Here is a 19,575-nt window from a genome sequence, read left to right on the forward strand (position 1 = left end):
CGGGAAATTTCAAGTCTCACAGAATCTCACACCTGATAGAGGAGGTATAGACGCCATCGGTCGTAGCCCGTGCATTAACTTTTGGTAACAGATACACATTTACTGATAGTTCTATGGAGTACTTTTGAATGTTCGTAATCAAATGCAATATTTGTGCTAAGATAAATACTACATGTTTTGAACTACCAATTTCTAAAAAACCATCGTTTTGGCGTGAATTTCTGTATGTAACCTAAATTAATAAAACCTATGCACGTGTCGATTATGTCGTCCACAGAAGAAAAGAACACCGACATAGGCCGGTAATTGTCATTCTTTGATTCTGTATGTGCACATACAAACACAGTTGAAGCTGCTACATGTGTGTTACAGATGTCTAACTGATGCAGCAATGTTCAGAGAAGCTTTGTGCACTAAATTTTTGTGTGCGATTTGGGAGTGCTGGGAGTGCTTTGACACCACCCGGCGAATGTTTTTGTGTTCCGCTAGGGCCTATAGGGGGGTCGTTATGATAGGGGCAACCTGGAATACCAGTTGCCCTGAGGCAGCTCTCCCGCCTTGGAAAAGCAAAAACCACCCCTTTCCAATATAAAAAGTAGATCTTTTGTAATGTATTACAGCCCTTACGCCCAAGTATCCATAACAGATCATAAAAACGGGCGGCCATTGCAAATGGTTGCTATGGTTCACGAGTACACGTAAGTCATTTTGCCTTGACAGCTAATTTGGAGCACAGGTAGGTACAGTATAAAAGTACTTTGCGTAATTATATTCGTTTCACAAGTGGATGCTCAATGGTAAGGCGTTATATGCTCTGTATCAAAACCAGCAACAGCCTTTTTGCTTCGTACAGCCCGTTGATACCTAACGCACGCCAAAGCCTTCTACCACGAAATTTATTTATTTATTATTTATTTATTTATATAAATAAACAATTATTATTACCAAATTAATTAGTTTTGCGTACTGCCGCTCAGGTTCAGGGAAATGGCTTTGAGGGGAAAGAGGCAACCAGAAAAAAATAGGGTAATGCGTTGTTATATGAAGTACTAAACGACTGCTCGATTATGCAATAAATAAAATCACACAAGTGGTCGCAAAAGTTAGAACCCAGATAGTACAAAAACAGGAACAATAGTGAAACTAGAAAAAAGCAGTCAAAGAGTCTTGATGGCTTACAAGAGTTAAGCCACTACAGTTCGTGGCATGCTTTACCGAACTGATTCTTTCTCGCTGAATTTCCTGATCTTCTCTTAGCGCCGAGTTCACTTTCTCTTTCAGCCTATTATTTCTTCACTTGTAGAAGGTCCTGGGCCAGTGTTCATATTCACGCGAATACAAAAGCAGTTGATTGCCTCGTAGGCCAACGATTGGGCATCGTGATTGTAGATTAGAAATTCATCTTCTAATCAGACAAAACCGTCAATGGTACAAAGGCAGTCAAATTAAGGTACCGTCGTTGTAAAAAAATATTGCAAGAGCCTACATATACTCCTGAAGATAATTCTTTCCAATGGTAAATAATAGGCGTAGGTGGGCATGTACCTGTCGTTTTCAATGGATAGGGACGGAATGTTGGACTAGTTGGTTACTTGATAATGAGGCCATTGAATTAGAGCTATGCCGCCTTCAAGCGCCAGAACAGTCTCTTTACTAGTGGAAAATAAAAATCGCTGATACCGCCTTGAGCCTCTGAAGGCAACTGTTATCGCCGCATGTCAATCGTCCCCAGTGAGTATATGAGAGTAATGGGTATATACGTTGACATCACAGCCAAACGCCAATTTCTGAATGGGTTGTGAATGTTCTCAGGGCAGCCGCCCTCGCTCCGCAAGCTCACTGATAGCGAAAATGAAAGCATGGGTACCCCTATCTTTTGCTTTTCTCTCAGGTAATCTTAATTTCTCAGCCCACGAAGGGCCAAGCAGCGTCATAATCATTGTACGTAAACTTCGGATTCCGCTTCACGTCGTCAGGGCACCAAGCGTAACACTGGTCTAACTTTTAGCAGTCGCGCGTTTGCATTCGCACACTCCAGTCCGCCGCCACAAGTTTGGCTGGCTGTATTGTTGCGATGACGCAACTGCTAAAGAAATATCTCTTGATGGAGACGTCAATAACAGCTGTCACACCAAAAGCGTCGTTGCAGATGCAGTCGGAACAGCGCGTTTATTCTGAGCGGAAACCCAGAACTACAGCCCGTGGAATGATTATGTGGATCCGAATGAAAATCAGATGAGGTACGACATGATGAGAAGTAGACGATGTTAAAGGTAGATTGGACACAAAAGTAACAGGAACCTTCCATGTGTCTTTGAAGGGAGCACTATGGTGTGGTGCTCTGAGCGGCTTGCCACTGTTGTTACCGGGCAGATTACTGCAGAGGTTTGAGGGTTGGGTAAAGTACTCCTCAGGTGTATAACTGGAGGATAACATTTCATGTGGGCTGTGCAGGTGCAGGGGGTTTTTCAATCTGATAACAAGTGTGTGGGCAGAATCTTCTCACTGGAGACTAGAAGTCCTGTTTAGCATTCTCTAAACTTCTTTTTGCAATGATTGTAACAACAAAAACTGTGCGAAATACCAACATTTCAGTAATAGCTTTACTACCATTATGTTTGACTATCCGCATAAAAGACGTTGCCCTAGAGCTATCGCTGCTCCTAGTATAAATTCAGATTTCTATTAAAGCCACTGTCAAAGAAAAAAGCAGCGACTAAGGCAAGTACTGTCACACATTGTCACTTACGGTCCCAATAACGTTTAGCCCGCTGTAAGTTTGTTGCAATATCTCTACCGTGGCAGCTGTATTCAGAATGAAATATTCTGCCCTGAAGCAGCGCAGAATGCATGCAAAATGGGGACCCTGTAGGTGTAGCTGTAGCTCTAGCCCCCCGGAGGCAATTACTGTGCCCCGAAACGACCTGGACAGCTGGTTTGGTAGCGGAAGCGGTGCATGACATTTTGCTTCTGCAGCTGCACGTGCCTGTGCAAAGAGAGACGCGCATTTTAATTTACAACGAGCGAGATGATTATGACAGCCCTCAAGTCTACCATATATACCGGACACACATGCCTGCTTTCATTATACAGCTGGAAGTTTTTACGCTTCGCCAAAGACACCAAAGTCATCCTGCTCTGAGGTAACTTTTTCCTTTCTCATATAAGTTCTTCCACACAGCTGCCGCCAACGTGGAACAAAACTTGGAACACTTGCTCGCCCCGCGCAAGTAAATGTGTAAAGAGAACAGATTCTCACTTCAGTGCCAAGAGCCCTAACAACCGGTTGAATTTGATTAGCAGCCCATTGATCGCTATCGCAGAACGATGGCCTCTCCAACGAACTTGCAAGGAAACATCTCCTGCCATATGTCCTGCCAATTCATTCTTTGTTGTTTCTTATTTGTTTTCCGACTCCGCTGTCGTTCGTTTCTTCTCTTGTGTGGCCGGAATTAGGTACGTGTTGCGCTATCGGCTACAAGACATTCCACTTTGCTATGTGGAGGCCTAAGATGGCTGAAAGCGTTGAAAATTCGGTGTCGTCGTCGTAAGTGGACGGCCGGGTGAAGTAAGTGAAAAACAGTGAGAAAAATCGCCGGTGGTGCGATGAGAATAAAATGAAGTACTTAAGTTTTAAAAAACTTGGGAGAGTCTTAAGACAACTTATGTCTGCCATGCAAGAGCATATAAAGGTTATTACGGCGATAAACGGGCGTCTCGACAAAAAGATTTCTCACCATACCCAGTCTCCATTACCGCTCAACCACTGCGTGTTTAGAAGCAAGAACGGGGACCGCAGTTACCGGCTTATTTTGAAAACAAAAATTAACTTTTCCAATTGAAAGACATGCATACATATTGGATGTAATGAGCAATGCAGAACAGTGGCGCCACTTGCGCAAAGCAGAGTGACACGATCGATGCAAGTTCGTTTGGGGAAGGAGCCAATCAGGGCGTCGGAACAAAACTTCTGTTCGTCGCTATAGGTGAAGATGATCACAAACAGTTAGGTAACTGTCCACGCGAAACGGAATAAAAAAATGTCATGGTTTATTGTTACCAATGCCAAAAAACCACATTGGCACTATTTTTATCTACTTTCGCATCGTCCGTAGCCTGCTGCGGCAAATAACCGAACTTTCTGAATTCAGACACTCTAGTCTTTCTTAATAGCACTTTGTTTGTTCTTGTTCCACTTTTGTCTTATCCGTGAGTGTTTGTGCTTGTGAAGTGCCTTTAGGAGACCTTTCAATGCAGAAGAACGAACTGCTTCGCTGCCAATAGCCATTGGTAATAGTAACATAGTAATAACATAATAGTAGTTACTTGTTAGTAACATCGTAAGAGTGCCGTTAACGCACATTTGTAATTTGATTCTCACGACGGGTGTCTTTCCTGACAAAAGGAAACTTGGTGGCGTTGTAGCAATACACAAAGGTGTATCAGTAGAGGAATTGAATTACTACAGACCTATATCAGTCTTGTCAGTATTTTGGAAAATAGCGTAACACATTATAAACAAAACGTTGGTAGGATTCCTAACAGCAAATTGCATTTTAGCAAAGGAACAATTTGGGATCCGTAGAAATGTATTCACAGAAAGTGCTCTCCTCGAAATTCATGAGCAGATACTTGAAAACATTGAAGCCAAATGTTTCAACCTAGGTTTGTTCCTTGATTTAAGGGAAGCTTTTGATTGTGTTCAGCACGACATTGTTGTACGAAAACTGCCGTTCTATGTAATTCGAGGAGTCGCGTTGTCACTGATGAAAAACTACCTGTCCTTTAGAGACCAGTATACCGTTATTAATGGCACAAATTCTTAAATTAAGTGTTTAAAGTATGGTGTACCAGGGATCAGTTTTAGGGCCTACACTGTTCCTTTCGGATATAAATGATATGGTAAACATAAAAGGTCACGCTAAGTTAATATTGTATACGGATGATACGAATGTATTTTTTTTCTGGAATCGACGTGCAAGATTTATTTGCACAGGCAAAAAGCTGGATGTCAGATCTACGTTTGTGGCTTTCATCCAACAAACTGGAATTAAATGTAAAGAAAACCACATATTTATTGTTTAGAGTGAGAGGGATATCCACACCTTTAAATTTAAACATACAATTTCGCGGTTCCCCAATTTAGGAATCAACCTCAACCCGGTTTTTGGAAGTCCTCTTCCAAGAAAATCTCTCGTGGACACCACACCTAGAATCACCTAGATCAGATCTCTGTCGTGCAATTGGAGTCTTAAATGAGCTAAAAAATTACCTACTGGCAGTTGTTAAACGCGATATATATTATGCGCTCGTCCACTCACGTATAAGTTACTGCTGTTTAGTATGGGCTATCACAACTTAGACAAACCTAAGAAACCTTTTAAACCTACAAAAGAGATGAATGCGAGCTATTGCCAACCTGCACAGAACTGAAAGCGTAGTGCCGTACTTTGAAGCTTATAAAGTGTTCGATATCCGAACTTTATACAAATACAAACTAAGGCTAGAAACTTTCCGCCAGTATAGGACTGATAAAGCATTGTTTGAAACTAAATACTGTCCGAAAAACACCTGTTGTGAACTACGAAAAAATTCAATTGAAAAACCGCGCTCCCGAACAAATTATGGCACTCAGAGATTAGCATCACAAATACCTGATCTCCTCAATGAAGTCCCAATTTTATTGCATCATTTAAATAGGTCTTTACGAGTGATAACTTTCAAAATACTTGTAAAACAAATACTCTTTGAAAAAATGGCATCTGAAAGTTAATTTAGAGTTGAAATGTGCGACAATCTATTCGCAGTGTTGTATTTTATATACCTCACACGACTGTTTTCTTAGGTTGTGTTTACATCAGTTCATGTAGACAAAATTCATTATCCTAATTTCATTGTTTATGCAATGCCATATGCAAAAAAAACTCTTTATATTCACCTGTTGTGATAGTTATTTCTGTTCCGGAGTTATGTACATCTATTTTGTTGTTTGTTTGGTGTGAAAATTGTAAACAAACTTACCACTCGAAGCCGCTACAGCTATAGGGCGCCATGGCCCAGTCAGGCATGGTTTTTCCGTTCGCCATGTTCCCCAAGACAATCGTGAAAAGTTCTCTTTGGTACTATTACTTAGAAAAAAAAAGTTTTTTGGACAAAAATGAATGTCGTGCGCGACTGGTCTGTACGCCGTATTCTGTGCCGTCATGAGATGGTTTCCGTGAGTATTGTTTTATGTATACCGTTAAATTATGTTGCGTACCCGCCGTAAGTGCAAGAAAATATGTTTGCTTTGGTATTGTTCGGGTACAACTTCCTCTTCCTAAACATTTTCTACTCGTGTCACAGTCTCTACCTTTTGCGTAATATGTATCTGTTATCAGTATACGTTTTTTTGTGCTTTGTCATTGTTTTTATATAACCAACAATTGCGTTGATATAGTTTGCTATAATGATGTCATTTGGTTTGTGCATGTTTATAATTTGATTGACTGGTTGTTGAATGTGCTTAGTTAGCGCTGTTGCCGTTGTGCTACATCAGGGACGGGGCCTCGTCAGGCGGCCGGATTGGGCTCGATCAAACTGGCTCAAACGCCTTTTGCCCCTTTGCCTCGGCAGAAAATCGTAAATTATTCTACTTTGCGCGGTGTACTTGTATTCTGCCTAAATAAACAATCAATCAATCATTCACTGTATGGCTCTTTCGTTTACGGAATAGTGGTCACGCGCAAAGTGGGGCTTCAATCACGTAGGACGGCGTAAGCTACCTTGCATACAAGCATATAAGTCACAGAGACACTGTTCCGCGAGTGGATATTTCTTAATTTGTTTAACCATTGCTCAGCCATATATTCAACGCGCCGTAGCTGGTTTCTGAATTCAATTTGGCATTTACTATTTATTTATCATTGCATAGATGTCAAGTACACTTAGTAGGAAGCACACTTCAAAGCAAGAGCGGTCAAGGGCCCGAGTAATGCCTAGATCAATTTTAAGCAGTAAGAATTCCGCTCTCGTCCAACATACCCAATGTGGCATAATTTTGACTTGGATACTAACGAAAAGAAAAAAAAACTTTTCTACCCAGGTTTTTCCCCTGCAGGCGACGGGGAGGTTGAATCAAGATGAAATGGCTACGTGCGACCTGCTTTCTTGCTGTGTTGCTCTGCACAGCGACCGAGATCTGTGGGGTACTTGAAGGTTCTGGCTTGAAAGAAACCAATCTTCCCGACGCCTTTAAAGTAAGCTCTGGTCACGTTGCTGTCTACCTAAAAAGGCTGTTATTTTACTGACATCCGTACGTAAAAAATTTTTTCCCGTTTTCTGTGAAGGGTTGCACCTGGGAAAGCGTCACTTCCTGTTGCAAAAACTGACCACGAGTGTGTGCAATTGTACAGGCATGCCACATTTGTGTTTTTATTAGGGGTGTGCGAATATCAATTTTTTAATTTCGAAGCGAATTCGAATAATAAAAACAAAGTTCGAATCGAATCGAATATTTGTCGAATATTTTTCGAATACGAATACTTATTGCTTTTGTGAAATTAAAGTTTTCACCATCTAGAGACACAAAAACTGCAACTTTATTGCACAACAAATCACACAAAGTAAAATTACGAATTACTCAACAGGTTAAGGTCTGCACTCACTTAAATGTTAACATGGATAAAGGTTAACTGCTCGACATGTCCGGGGAGCAGTGACAACCTCCTGCTCGTCACGACTCCACCAGATACCGAAAACAGCCGCTCACTTGAGACACTAGTGGCTGGCATGCCCGAGCCCGTGCACATTGCCGCGCGCTGATACAGTAAAATCTCGATGATACTAATCTCGCGGGACCGCGAAAAATATTCGTATCATCCGAAATTCGCATGAACCAACACAGACCAAAAAATTGGGCGCTGAAAAAAGTTTTCGTTTATTTCTTCTCTTACTTTCGCGTGAAGAAATTCGTTGATTTTTTTCTGCTTTTTTTAACCCCCATGTCGCAAAGCAGCCCTTTCTGCAGTGGCTTCGCGCTCGTCTCCTCACTCGCTGTGCCCAAGCTCGCTACACGCCGCAACAGTCAAGCGTGAACCGCATGGTGCGTTTTTGCACGCGATTCGCTCGCCTCGGCTCTGCGAGCGCTGCATTTTCGCGCCCGCATCGACGATTTCGCGCCCGCGGTAGCGCCTACCTCGGTCAGAAAATGACGCACGACGCGCGCGGCAGAATGGAGGAGCCTGACTACTTGCGATGAGATCGAGACAGCCGGCTTGGCTCCGCCGGAGATGGTTAGGCTTAGCACCCCGGCAAATATTTTATGGGCGCTTTCACTATCGGCGCGGATGATGTTTTATAGTACCGTTTTCGCATGCATTATCAGCTCCTTTACCGCGAAATCAACTTCGTGTCTCCCTTGAGCCGCATTTTAAAGAGCGGTTAGAAGCGGTCGCTTGGGCGCCCGCGCCACTTCGCGGCTGGAGCCGACGCCATGTTGACGCCGCCGGCCGCGCCGCGCGCAGCGTGGGAGTGGGAGTGGTTTCGCGGCGGTGTCAGCGCGCGTTGGCCGTGCGCAGAGCGTTTTCGCGAGCAGAAAACAACAGCCCGGCCGTTTCTGGAGAAAGAGTGACAAACAGGGGAGCGAGAGCCGTAACTTGCTCGTTCGGCAGTCGGGTGCCTCGCCGGTTCGTTCGTATCTTCAGCCGGGCCGCGCAGGTCCGTTCGTAACAGCCGAAAATTTTCCCATTGTAAACAATGCAATTTCGCCGGGACATTTCGGAAATTCGTATCATCCAGAAATTCGCACCCCCAGAATCGTATCATCGAGAGTCCACTGTAACTACGAATAAACACCGATACAGTCTGCGAAAGCACGTACCGTTCGCCGTGTGTATGCTTCGCGACTTTGCTGCTGAGACACGCTCTGAATTAATTTTTTTTTAGTTTTGGGTGGTTCGAATATTTCGAACAATAAATACGTCGTTCGAATTGAATCGAATCGAATCGAATATTCGAAGTTTCGAATATTCGCACACCCCTAGTTTTTATATTCCATAAATACAGGCTTCTTTAAAGCAGTACAACAAAATATTTGAGAGTGTAGGCCTATAACAGTTGCCCGCCTACATTTCACGTGGCTTATAAAAAACTTGGAAGGTTTTCGTTCAAAACGTTTGCGGATAAACTTACGCCGATTACACAAAATTCCGCAGATTTTTACAATATCAAGGCAAAATTCTTGTTCAACGTTCTGTTTAACTGCTGTTGAGCTTCTGTTCAACTTTCGTCGACTACAGCTTCATTCATAGCCGCTTCCTGCACACGGTAATTACGACGAACAGCACTTTGCGCTCATCAAGCCTTCCTCACCGCGGCGTACTTCCTCGGTGTTTCCCTCCCATGACTAGGACATGTGGCGTATAAACCCGTAGTTATCTAGAATAAAGCTCTGCGCCCACTTGTTGACGTATACAATGGGCGTCCAGAACGCTCTACGGTCCGTCACCAATTCTGAGAGTCCTCCTTGGGCGCTGCAATGGCTCAGAGGTACAGCACTCGCCTCGTATGCGGGAAGTACCGGCTCGAATCCGCATACCACCGGGCACCCACCGGTTTCTAAAATAGGTACCGGCGTCCCTGGTCGAGGGCAGACCCTTGAAAGAAGAATGGACGCCTAGAAAGGTGCTTTACTCTTGCGTGGGGCCCCTGACCTCGGTTCCTGCTTCGGAGATCGATGTTTCGCGCCGCGAAGGACGCAGCCTTTGGCAGCAGCCGCCTGTGAGTCAGCAGACACCCAAACATACAAGCGCCACACACTAACGCCTCACGCTATACAACGGGACAGATGAAGCCTCGGGATCTCCCTCCAAAAATTGATGGAGCCTCGGGACGTTCCCACAGCGTAAACCACTGATGCCTGGGCGGCGGAGCCAGGGAAACTAGCCACGCGTGGCTGCAGCGTGGGCATTGATGGCGCCGTACTTTTTTTTTGTGGTTGTTTTTCTTGACGCCAACCAAAATTGACGGAACCCTAGACATGACTAGCGTCGCTCTAAAGATTATTACTGGTGGCCCACGCCGGGCGTTCCTACCAGAGTTCGATGTAGTGGCGACCAGACAAATCATGCATGTATCAAACGTAGGCAGCGCGAAGGTCATAACAGGTATAGAGCATGAAGCGAAATATCTGTCTTCAGCCAGTGGTTGGCAATGATAAGGAAAAATCTGCAACAAAGACCTTCACAAAAAAGAGGCTGGACTTCGGATGCGTACTGTTATGCTTCGATGGCGCGAATATAGTTTTGTGTGCATGCCTGCCAATAAATCGGCTGAATTATGTCAATAATAAATAAATCTAGTTAAAAGAAAAATACATTTTACGATGGCGTTTCCGGCTACATGAAAAAGGTGACCAGGGCCTCTTGAAATACGTTACAAGGAACTTCATTCCATATGCGAGCAAAGATGAATAAACGAAAACGGGTCAGGCCGCATAACTAATTTTCACTCAAACGTAAAATTAGGAACCAGCATTAGAGTGTTTGTCCACCGTATTTTTTTGCTAAACCTAATTTTACCGTTTACTGGTGACGTCGCATAGTGCCATAACCACCAGAAAAATTTAAACACATTTCGAGCTCAGTTTTGTATTGTGCGGTATTAGTGCCTGTAACTATTCGCGTAATTCTACAGAATGCACGCGCTCAGCCAGAGAAGGGTAAAAATCGTTTTCAACCTTATCAGATTTCATATTATGCAAAATATGGAGCGAATATGGAACTTTGACGAGCCCAGAGTATTGTTTCTGGACAAAATTTGCGTGGACAATTTTTCTTGCTACATATGGCCACTTACTTCTCGGTCCGCTGCGCATTTTTATTCAAATACATCTGAAGACGTTTGCAGAATATTACAACATACTTTCTATCTACATTTCTTGTAAAAACAAACTTTCTAAATTTCAGAAGACATATTTAAGTGTTTCGCACTCTCATTATTGTAGCCTCATAAATCAGCTGACGTCTCATCCTATCCTTCATTGGGACCACATTCACTGCCTGTGGCATCGCATTACAATATAGACCTGCAAGGGTAAACACATCTAGGCTACATCCCCAATACCTACTTTTCAGCACACTTTGCAAAATGTTTTTCCTGAAATTATTTCTTACTGATAGCCTTTGCATATCACCGACAGAGTGCTATGAAGTGTAAGTTCGTTATACAATGAACAACATTGCTTATGCTCTTTACTAAAAAGAAGTTTGTCGCAGCTATTCGAAGCCTTTCCTAGTGCTGCGGCAATATTCGACGACAACAACGACACTATCCTCGATTGTGCGGCGATAGAAAGAATAGCCCTCGATCCTGATGCACGTACAGCAATCTACAACTGGATGCTGAAATCCCAGGACGGCGAGCCAGGGTATGCTTCTACGTGCTTCTACTTTCGAGCATGCCTAACACCAATTACTGTAGGTGCGGTGGGGATGCTAAAAACGTAGGGCCTGTACAACAACACTTCCTCTGGTTTATCAAAACGAGGTTCCAGTGGCACAAAAGTAAAAAAGAAACAGTGATGTGTTTTGACAGCATTCCACTCTGAACACGGTATTTTTTGGACGTTTGTAGAGCTCATCGCACAAATTCGGCACGCATCACCTTTCCTCCGCAGCTAAAGCATTTTATAGTGGTCTGGCGGATTCCTTTTCTATTCCCTGCCATTACTGCAGCCTTTCAGACGGACGCGAAAACTGCCACTCGCGTGTACACAAGATTCGAGCGCACGTAATGTAACGTCGATTAAAATATTCTGTAGCGGAGCCTCGTCGCACCGACAGGTAAACCAAAGCAAAACTTGCTGCTTAACGCCATATTGGTGATGAATAATGATAGGTACATACAATTTCAGGAGTTTGGAATCAGTTCTTTTTTGCTAGTGATGCTTGCTCTTTATAGAGGTTCAGCTGTTGAGCCAGTTAGAAAGCTGCTCTTTTCTTGCAACACTACCTTAAAATACAATAACGAAATGCTGTAGTAAACTGCGATAATCTTATAAGTAGGTGAATTGTAAAAGACATTTGTGAAGACAACACGCTCGCCTCGGCCAGCCACACAATTGAGATGGGTTTGAGAGCTACCTATGTGGGACTTTTTAAAATATTCTCCCGCCATGTGCTATGGGTTCGTAGATACATGGAAAGTTTTACCGTTCTTGTATCGGTGTTGAAGTGAAATTTTGAAGCCGTACAATACCTATCTATGCCATCCTCAAAGAGTAGCCGAAATCTTATACCATTGGGTCCTATAGCTCGAAACAGAGGAGCGTGATTTCCTTGCCAAGTGATTAGTTATGTACGGCGCTACCGCATTCACCATTCGCACTGTCGAGCAATAAACGTCGACAACAGAGTGAGAATAGCGGAAACGTCATAAGAGGAACCCTGCCCCCCACGGACATCTCTATGAGTCAGCAACATTTTTGTTATGTTTAACTGTGATGCACGCTAAAGCTTCAATTACGACTGGTGGCTTCTTTGCCACCCCGATTCTGCACACGCCGTGACAATGGTTTTTGTGACCGGAACAAAAGTAGCACATCAAATGGCAAGCTCAAGAGAAAAATAATTATTTTGCAGGATTTATCGCCGCCTCCTCTCTCTAATTTATTTACCACCTGAATGACTGCTAACAAAATCCGCCATTTACGCCTCGTGACCTTCATCACTTAAAAAATCCCCTACGTTTTCATGCCTTTCGCTGGCACTCCATTGCCGTAGATACCTTGTCCATGTGGTATAGGACTATTGATGCTTAGTAAAGATGGCTGTTAAGATGTCGTGCTGCCGATGACGCTTAAGTGCAATGAATGTTCAGAGCAGAGAAAGCGTCCAGGGCGCGACTGTTTATATAAAAACTTGCTGTTATTAAACGCGTTGAAACCAGATTTGGCGAGCGAGAATTTGAATTTTCCGCCCAAACATCACACCGAAGGCCCTCAAATTACAAAGCAAGGCACGCAGACGCTGCTCGGGGCAGCCGCTGCTGTAGATATGAAGCAGGAGTTAACTTAATGCAGCCATCGCCTCCTTGTGTTTTTTTCTAGTGCACGCGGCCTTAATCTCTCATTCAATCCCCCTGTTCAGACCCCTTTCGCTTGAAAAGAACGAGCGCTGAAATGCTTTGACTCCGTAACCGTGTGAGTCACTGCCTTCATTTCGGCTTTGCAGAAAGGTGAGATTGAGGGTACGGGGAATTGACAAAACGAGGCGTCTGATGGGTTTGTACCTGGATAAGTTAGAGCTTTCGGTCTAAAAATTATGGCCCACACCAATACAAAGCGTAAATTGGCGCTAATGCTCGGCCGGAAAATATCAAACAAATGTGCATAATGCCACTTCCCACTAAAACAAATAACTCATCCCTGCCTGTACGCATGGGTGGGGTAGTTTATTGCGGAGGCGTGCGGCTGGCTGAAGTTATGAATTGTGTTTTTTTTTGTTGTTGTTGTTGTTGTCGTCGTATCGTCTCAGCGGGACTCACTGCGCCACCTCCTTTCTATGCTTCAGTTGGCGCTACGCCTCATTCCAGCTTCTGGCCGGCACTCTGTTCTAGCTGCTGCAGTGGTCATTTTCTGTTGCCGGTGCTGATGCCTTTCCGCTTGACGCTTGGTTAGCACCTATTAGCACGGCCGAAGAGCAGGCAGCTACAGAATACTGCACAGGGAAAATCACTCAATCAGCCCAGTAATGCTATGACGGTAATACTGTAATGTCGCAACGTTAAAATTACACTCAAATTGTACGCACAAATCTTGGTACTGACTTCGCGAAAGCGTGCACCTCCCTGAGACTAAGCAATCGAGGGGGAGGAGTGTGTGTTTAAAAGGCTATGTTTGAAAGGCTGTGTTTAAAAGGCTAAAGGCTAAAGGCTAAAGGCTGTAAAGGCCATAAAAGGCTAACTCTAGTGGTTCAGTATTTTACCAATGATTTCCTGAATGAAAGAAATACAGGAAAGTGCCATTTTACGGAGGTCATTTTAGCAAACTACTAAGTTGTACGAACGTTTTTAAACCCCCACTGAACTGCCATCGAACCAAATGCAAACGCGATCAAGTTTAACGGGTTTCAAAGCAGCGCGCATTTCATTTCCACGAACATATTCCATTGCACGATGCTATGTCTCCCAGGTCATATTGATCACTTCAACAAGTACAAACCCCACTTCTGGTAGCATATTTTTCAGAACCGCGTTTTATTACCGCGCCACGAATAAAGGGCCCAATTTGAACTTTGAACTGGATTGGCTACATAGATAATCTCGTCGCCTGCTAAAGCGATAGCCCTGGCCACAGCTACAGCTTTAGCCGCCTAACCGTTGCAGTCACAAAGAAAAGGCTTTCGCGTGCTTGTTAATCATCAGTACCAAACGAAATCCCCTGTCCGTGGACGAAAAACTGGATGTTTTGCGTAGGCTGTACTTCAGACGGCGTCAAGTCGACGTTGTGAAAGCATTTGGGATCCCGGCACCATCATTGTTTAAGATTAAGAACCAGCGCCACCGCGATCGCGGCCGCATCGGAAAGTGTACAGCTCAGCCCGACGCGCAAGAGACTGTGCGCTGATTATTTCATTAAAGTAGACGACGCCATTGCCACATGGCTGAAAGATTCACGATCCAGGAACATTCCGGTTTCATGATTCATGATTCAGCAGCTTGTACACAGTGACTCGTTTTATGACCACTGCAGTCCTAAGTTCCGAGGTGCCGCAAAAGATTACTGCACTCTACAAAACGTGCTAAATGGTAAATATCCGCTTGTAAATGACCATAATGAAAAATAATTGGGTTGAAATATCATGTAAACACCAGATGCTTCATTTAGCTTACGGTACGAAGTTGCAACATACTTGTTTCAGTTGAGTGAACTTTCACTTAAAGTTTTTCCTGAGGTCCCGTGAAGTTCATTTAGGTGAAGTTTCACTGTATTAGGCATATAAAGTACAATTTATTTCAACTGAACCATGCAGATGTCCATAAGCCAACGTACGGACCAACAATTCTTGTTCGTTTTTCAGAAAGAACGTCCTCTTTTACGCACATGCTGAAACGACACCTGGGGTCATTACTTTTTACACAAGCGAAGGTTTGTTCTTCTCTTTTTTTTTATTCCCTAAAAAATCCAGATGCATGATTCGAGTGAAAATTTTGTACCTTTTAGAGAAGTCGTTGCCTCGGTCCTGCAACGAGCTCTGATACTAGCCTGGGGCGCACCATGCCAAAAATTCACGTACCAATAAATAAAACGTGTTCGTGTCAAAATACATTTGTAGGTACACTCAAAACTCAACTTTTCGCATTAAACGTGGGGTAAAATGTCTCCACCCCATAAAAACACAATAAATAAAGACGTTCGCAGACTCGCTGCAGAAAAAACGCACGTGCCGCCATTGTGCATCCACGCTTCTGACAGGTTGAAAATAGTGCTTTCTCCCTGAAAACTTTTAGTTCTTTTTGTTGCCTTGAGGTCGTGGGAAAGATAAGCGTGCTGTTACTGTAACAAGTGCCCCGATTTATTTTTTAATCTCCTTTTCAATGATTCCTGTTTGGCATTAAACAAATTTGTACCTAATTGAAGATAACTACTAAACGTCCTTTAATAAGCTTTGGTGGTGAACCTTGATAGCTATTTTTGAAACGCATAAACAGCTGCAAATGTTGCGTTTTCTTAAATGTAAATAAGATATCTACGTGGTTTTTGATGCACAAGTATTAAAGCATTACTCATCCTCCAATTTCGCTGCTGCAAAAATGTCATATCCCGAATGACTAAATGGTTTCCTTCGATACGTTGAAACCCATAGTGCTTGGCTAATGACCGAAGGCTAAGGCAAATTTGCAAACAAGCACGTTTGTAATGTAGTAAAATCTCGATAAACGGAAATCGCTTGAACGGAATTGCCGCTTAACCGGAACTGTAGCCTGTAAGTTGGTTGGTTCTCTATTCTGATAAAGTAAAAACAACTTTAGGTAATCGGAATTATAATTTCGGCCTCACCCTGTAAACGGAACCGAAAATTAAACTTCTTGTCAAACCCACTGCCAATAGCATCAGTGTTTCCCGGTCCGGGGCTGTTTAGTTTTTGTTTTCTTTTTTTAGCCTCGTTGGCCTCGTAAGCCTCGCCTCGTGATGCGACATCGCAATGCGACATCGCAGTTCTTGTTCTAATCGTTCGGTCTCGATTCAAGTCACCGATGTTGCAGGGCTTAGCTCCTACCGCCTCATTCGTGCCATCGTGGTGCCATTCATGCTTCATTGCACGCTGCCGTCTTCTAAATTCAATTCAATTCAATTTTATTTAACATCACACGATGTTGGGAGGTACGGGCAAAAAGCCATAACGAGGCTTGACTGGGCCCGTACCCCCTTTGGCTTTTTGCCCGTACCTCCCAACATCGTGTGATGTTAAATAAAATTTAATTAAATTTGGTGGCTCGTAAACACTCGCGAAGTCGAGACCTGAGGCGTGCACACCATGCTCTTCTGTTAAAAAAGAAAGGACATCATTATTGACTTCGAAAGGTCCTCTTTGATGCATTTTCATTCGTCTTTTAGGGCACAAAGGCTCATTGTTGCCAAATAGAATTTTTGAATGTTGTGCCTAAACCTATTGTAGTCTTCATTCTTTCTGAAAAACTGTCACCTGCATTCACCTTTCAATGCTTAGAGTTCCATGAAATGCCCTTAAGAGTGTGTACGCACGTAAATTTGCAGTTTGGACATCTCTCCCAGTCAATGGAACTCCTGTTAAATCCAACTAATTTTTTCGGCCCCTTGAAGTTCCGTTTATCGAGAGTCTACTGTATTTAAATGATTTCGATGCTTAACTGCTGGAATTATGAGTTTTAGAATTCATTACATCCTTCCTTTTTATGGCATAAAATATTCTCCAACAGTACAGCCCAAATGACGTGGTGTGAAAGGTGCGTACAATTCGTGGAATGGAACTCTGAACTCCAGTCTGCTTAATAAAAGCAAGTGTAATCGGCAGACAATATAGTTTTGTCTTTCTCTTCGGATAATGCAAGGCTGCGCAAAGCCATCTTTTACGTGCAATAGTTCTCCGCCTGTTTGTGGGGATCTGTCTTTATATCTGGAAATTGTTATTTTTTTCATAATTCAGATCCGACTCCAAAAGAAAGCGTGTACCTTTACGCCGACTACAATTGCGTAACTTATAAATTTGAATACCATGGAAACCGTAAGTATTTATGCTGCAGCTACGTGTTGCATCAGTGTTGGGGCACGAAATTTTGATTCCCGTAGTCGCAGTAAATCAAAATGGCAGCATCTCCACTCCGTGGATGATGGCGAGGATGTGCGGTGTACGGGGTCTCGAAATGACATCCAAGTTGCACCCCGAGTGACATCCGATTTGCGCCCCGACCGTCATTCGATTTGAACCGTGAATTGCACCTTGATTATCCCCTAAATTAAACTGCAACTCATGGCTCAAATCGAATTTCTCATGATTTTCGCTTGAAGGTGGTGGGCGCACGGACGGACGCGGACGGACATTGTGAGGTCCTAAGGTACTCCGCACCGTTACAGACGAGGGAGTAAGCCGTTTGAAGCTCGGGTACTAAGTCACGGTTGTAGCCCAATGGGTAAAACGACTGACACTGGCTCTGGCTGGTCTACCAGACACAGGCTCGGATCCTGCCGGTGCCTGTGTGATTTTTGCGATTGTAAATGCTATGCGCACGGACGCGGACGGACATTGTGCAGTCCTGAGATACTCCGCACCTAAAAACCATACACTACTTGCTGCGAATAGGCTGTGGTTAGTATCACGGCGAAAACTGTTCTTATATGAACAGGAAACTTTCACGCCGTTTTGTGACCAACAATAAACTGCAGGTGAGGAATAGCTACGTTGCATTTTTTTATATTGTGAGACGTATGTTGTGTGTCACTTTTAAGTGCCAGAAATTTAACAAAAAGGTTTACTAGTTTTGTTAGCGACTAATCGCTGCCCGCCTGCTGATGACCCCTGCCGACAGCAGACCTCTCCCATACACTTAAGCACACTTCTCTCTTGTTTCCCCTTCACGGATTCGTAGCGCAGTATTTATCTCATAATATTTCTTCGTTAAATGTTTCACATTTTGTTTACAACGTTTACAAACCTACTGCTAAATTTGACTCTTCTACTTGCTGAATTTGCTCGACTCCGTTCCTCCGAATCGCCTGGCTATCGCAACTCACAAACCGACATTTTGTTTCTTGGGTTGGACAGGGTGATTTTTTTTTCGCTACAGTAGATCGTCAACCGCCCGTTTCACTTTATACCTTTTCCTTTTATTTTATTCTTTAGCTATTCTTTTCGACCTTTTTACGCACACTTTTTCGATTGTTTACCTTGAAACTGTGGCAGCGCACAGCTCCCACTGTCAAAGCCATAAAACCTGCTTTCTTTCTGCTACCGCAGTGCAGCCTCAATTCCGTATTTCAAGATTTAGGCTGTCTTTGCACGGGGGGGCACTGACATAGTGCAAGGCCGATGGAAACAATGACACGCAGCGGGAGAGGGAGAGCCCACGAGCTGCCCAAAATACTGCAAATGCTTGCACATTAGTGGCAAGAAATGGCGGCCATACAACTTCCCCCTAATACTTGTCTCTTGTTCATAACGTAATCAGCTTCGAATTACTACATTGAAACCCCATCGTTGATATACAGATCACTCTCGATGTAGAAGCAAAACTGAGATTGACAAGCCGTAGTGAAGCAACAATGTTTGTGGGTACTACTGTGGCTACCGACGCCTGAAGGTAGTATTTAGTTCCCAAAGCCTTGAAGACATGACTGAGCACCACGGCCTATTGGAGCATAACGTAATAGCTCTGTGTAAGGTGAAATTCCCCTCTTTATTCTTGCCTCGCTGAGGGAACTCTTACTAAAACAAATGATGAGCGTTTATTTTAACGCTGAGAGTGGATTCAAGATTCCTTCAGCTGGATTCGATTTGTTGGACTTTGTCATTCTACAAGAAAGAAATATTTCGCTCGCGTCGTTTGCTTCCGTTTCATTTTTTGGAGCTACTTGATGCGCAGCAGGTTCGTAATACCTTTTTTAGACGGCTTCTGAAGATACTTCACTTAGAATGGGCTGTAGAAAATTTCCAAATCCACGATTTTTGTTCTCAATGCGTCTACTTTCCCCCAACTAATATTTTGGAAATAGCACGTTTTGTTCCCCTATATTTTTTTTGTATTAGGTGGTCATTGTACACCAACGTCCTGCCCTACAAATTAGCCCAAAAACAATGCAGTAATTGCACGCCATTATTTCTTTCTAGTCCCAGAAGCAAACCTATGTCCATTCCTTGATTGCACTCCCGAAAGCCCATTTCAACAACATTTGTACGCTTATTTTATGTAGCATTAGGTGTCGACGTGTCAAGTGTGCAAAAAGTAACCGTAGTACTGGTCGCCAAGTAGCAGATGCGAGGCTTGGTACAAGGAACGAGCCAGAGAAGCGCAATTCAAGCGCCAGGACGAGGCTTTCTTGGGCGAACTACGCCAACGATC

At 43.6% G+C, this 19,575-nt stretch overlaps 1 long non-coding RNA gene across 2 annotated transcripts in view; it reads left to right on the forward strand.

The window, feature by feature from the left end:
* The first annotated feature begins 3,095 nt into the window (after nucleotides 1-3,095).
* LOC144153993 (uncharacterized) overlaps nucleotides 3,096-19,575 on the forward strand; it is a 71,720-nt gene continuing 55,240 nt past the window's right edge. The window contains exons 1-5 of one of the 2 annotated variants that reach the window (XR_013319426.1): nucleotides 3,096-3,143; nucleotides 7,085-7,238; nucleotides 11,256-11,407; nucleotides 15,060-15,127; nucleotides 17,166-17,236. This is a non-coding gene — a long non-coding RNA (uncharacterized LOC144153993). Of the gene's footprint in view, nucleotides 3,144-7,084; nucleotides 7,239-11,255; nucleotides 11,408-15,059; nucleotides 15,128-17,165; nucleotides 17,237-19,575 lie in introns of those variants that run through there. The other variant, XR_013319427.1, reaches the window with a different exon arrangement.

Source organism: Haemaphysalis longicornis, unplaced genomic scaffold (genome assembly GCF_048455015.1).
Source record: "Haemaphysalis longicornis isolate Haplotype H1 unplaced genomic scaffold, Haemaphysalis longicornis Haplotype H1 scaffold_9, whole genome shotgun sequence".
NCBI classification, from domain to species: domain Eukaryota; kingdom Metazoa; phylum Arthropoda; class Arachnida; order Ixodida; family Ixodidae; genus Haemaphysalis; species Haemaphysalis longicornis.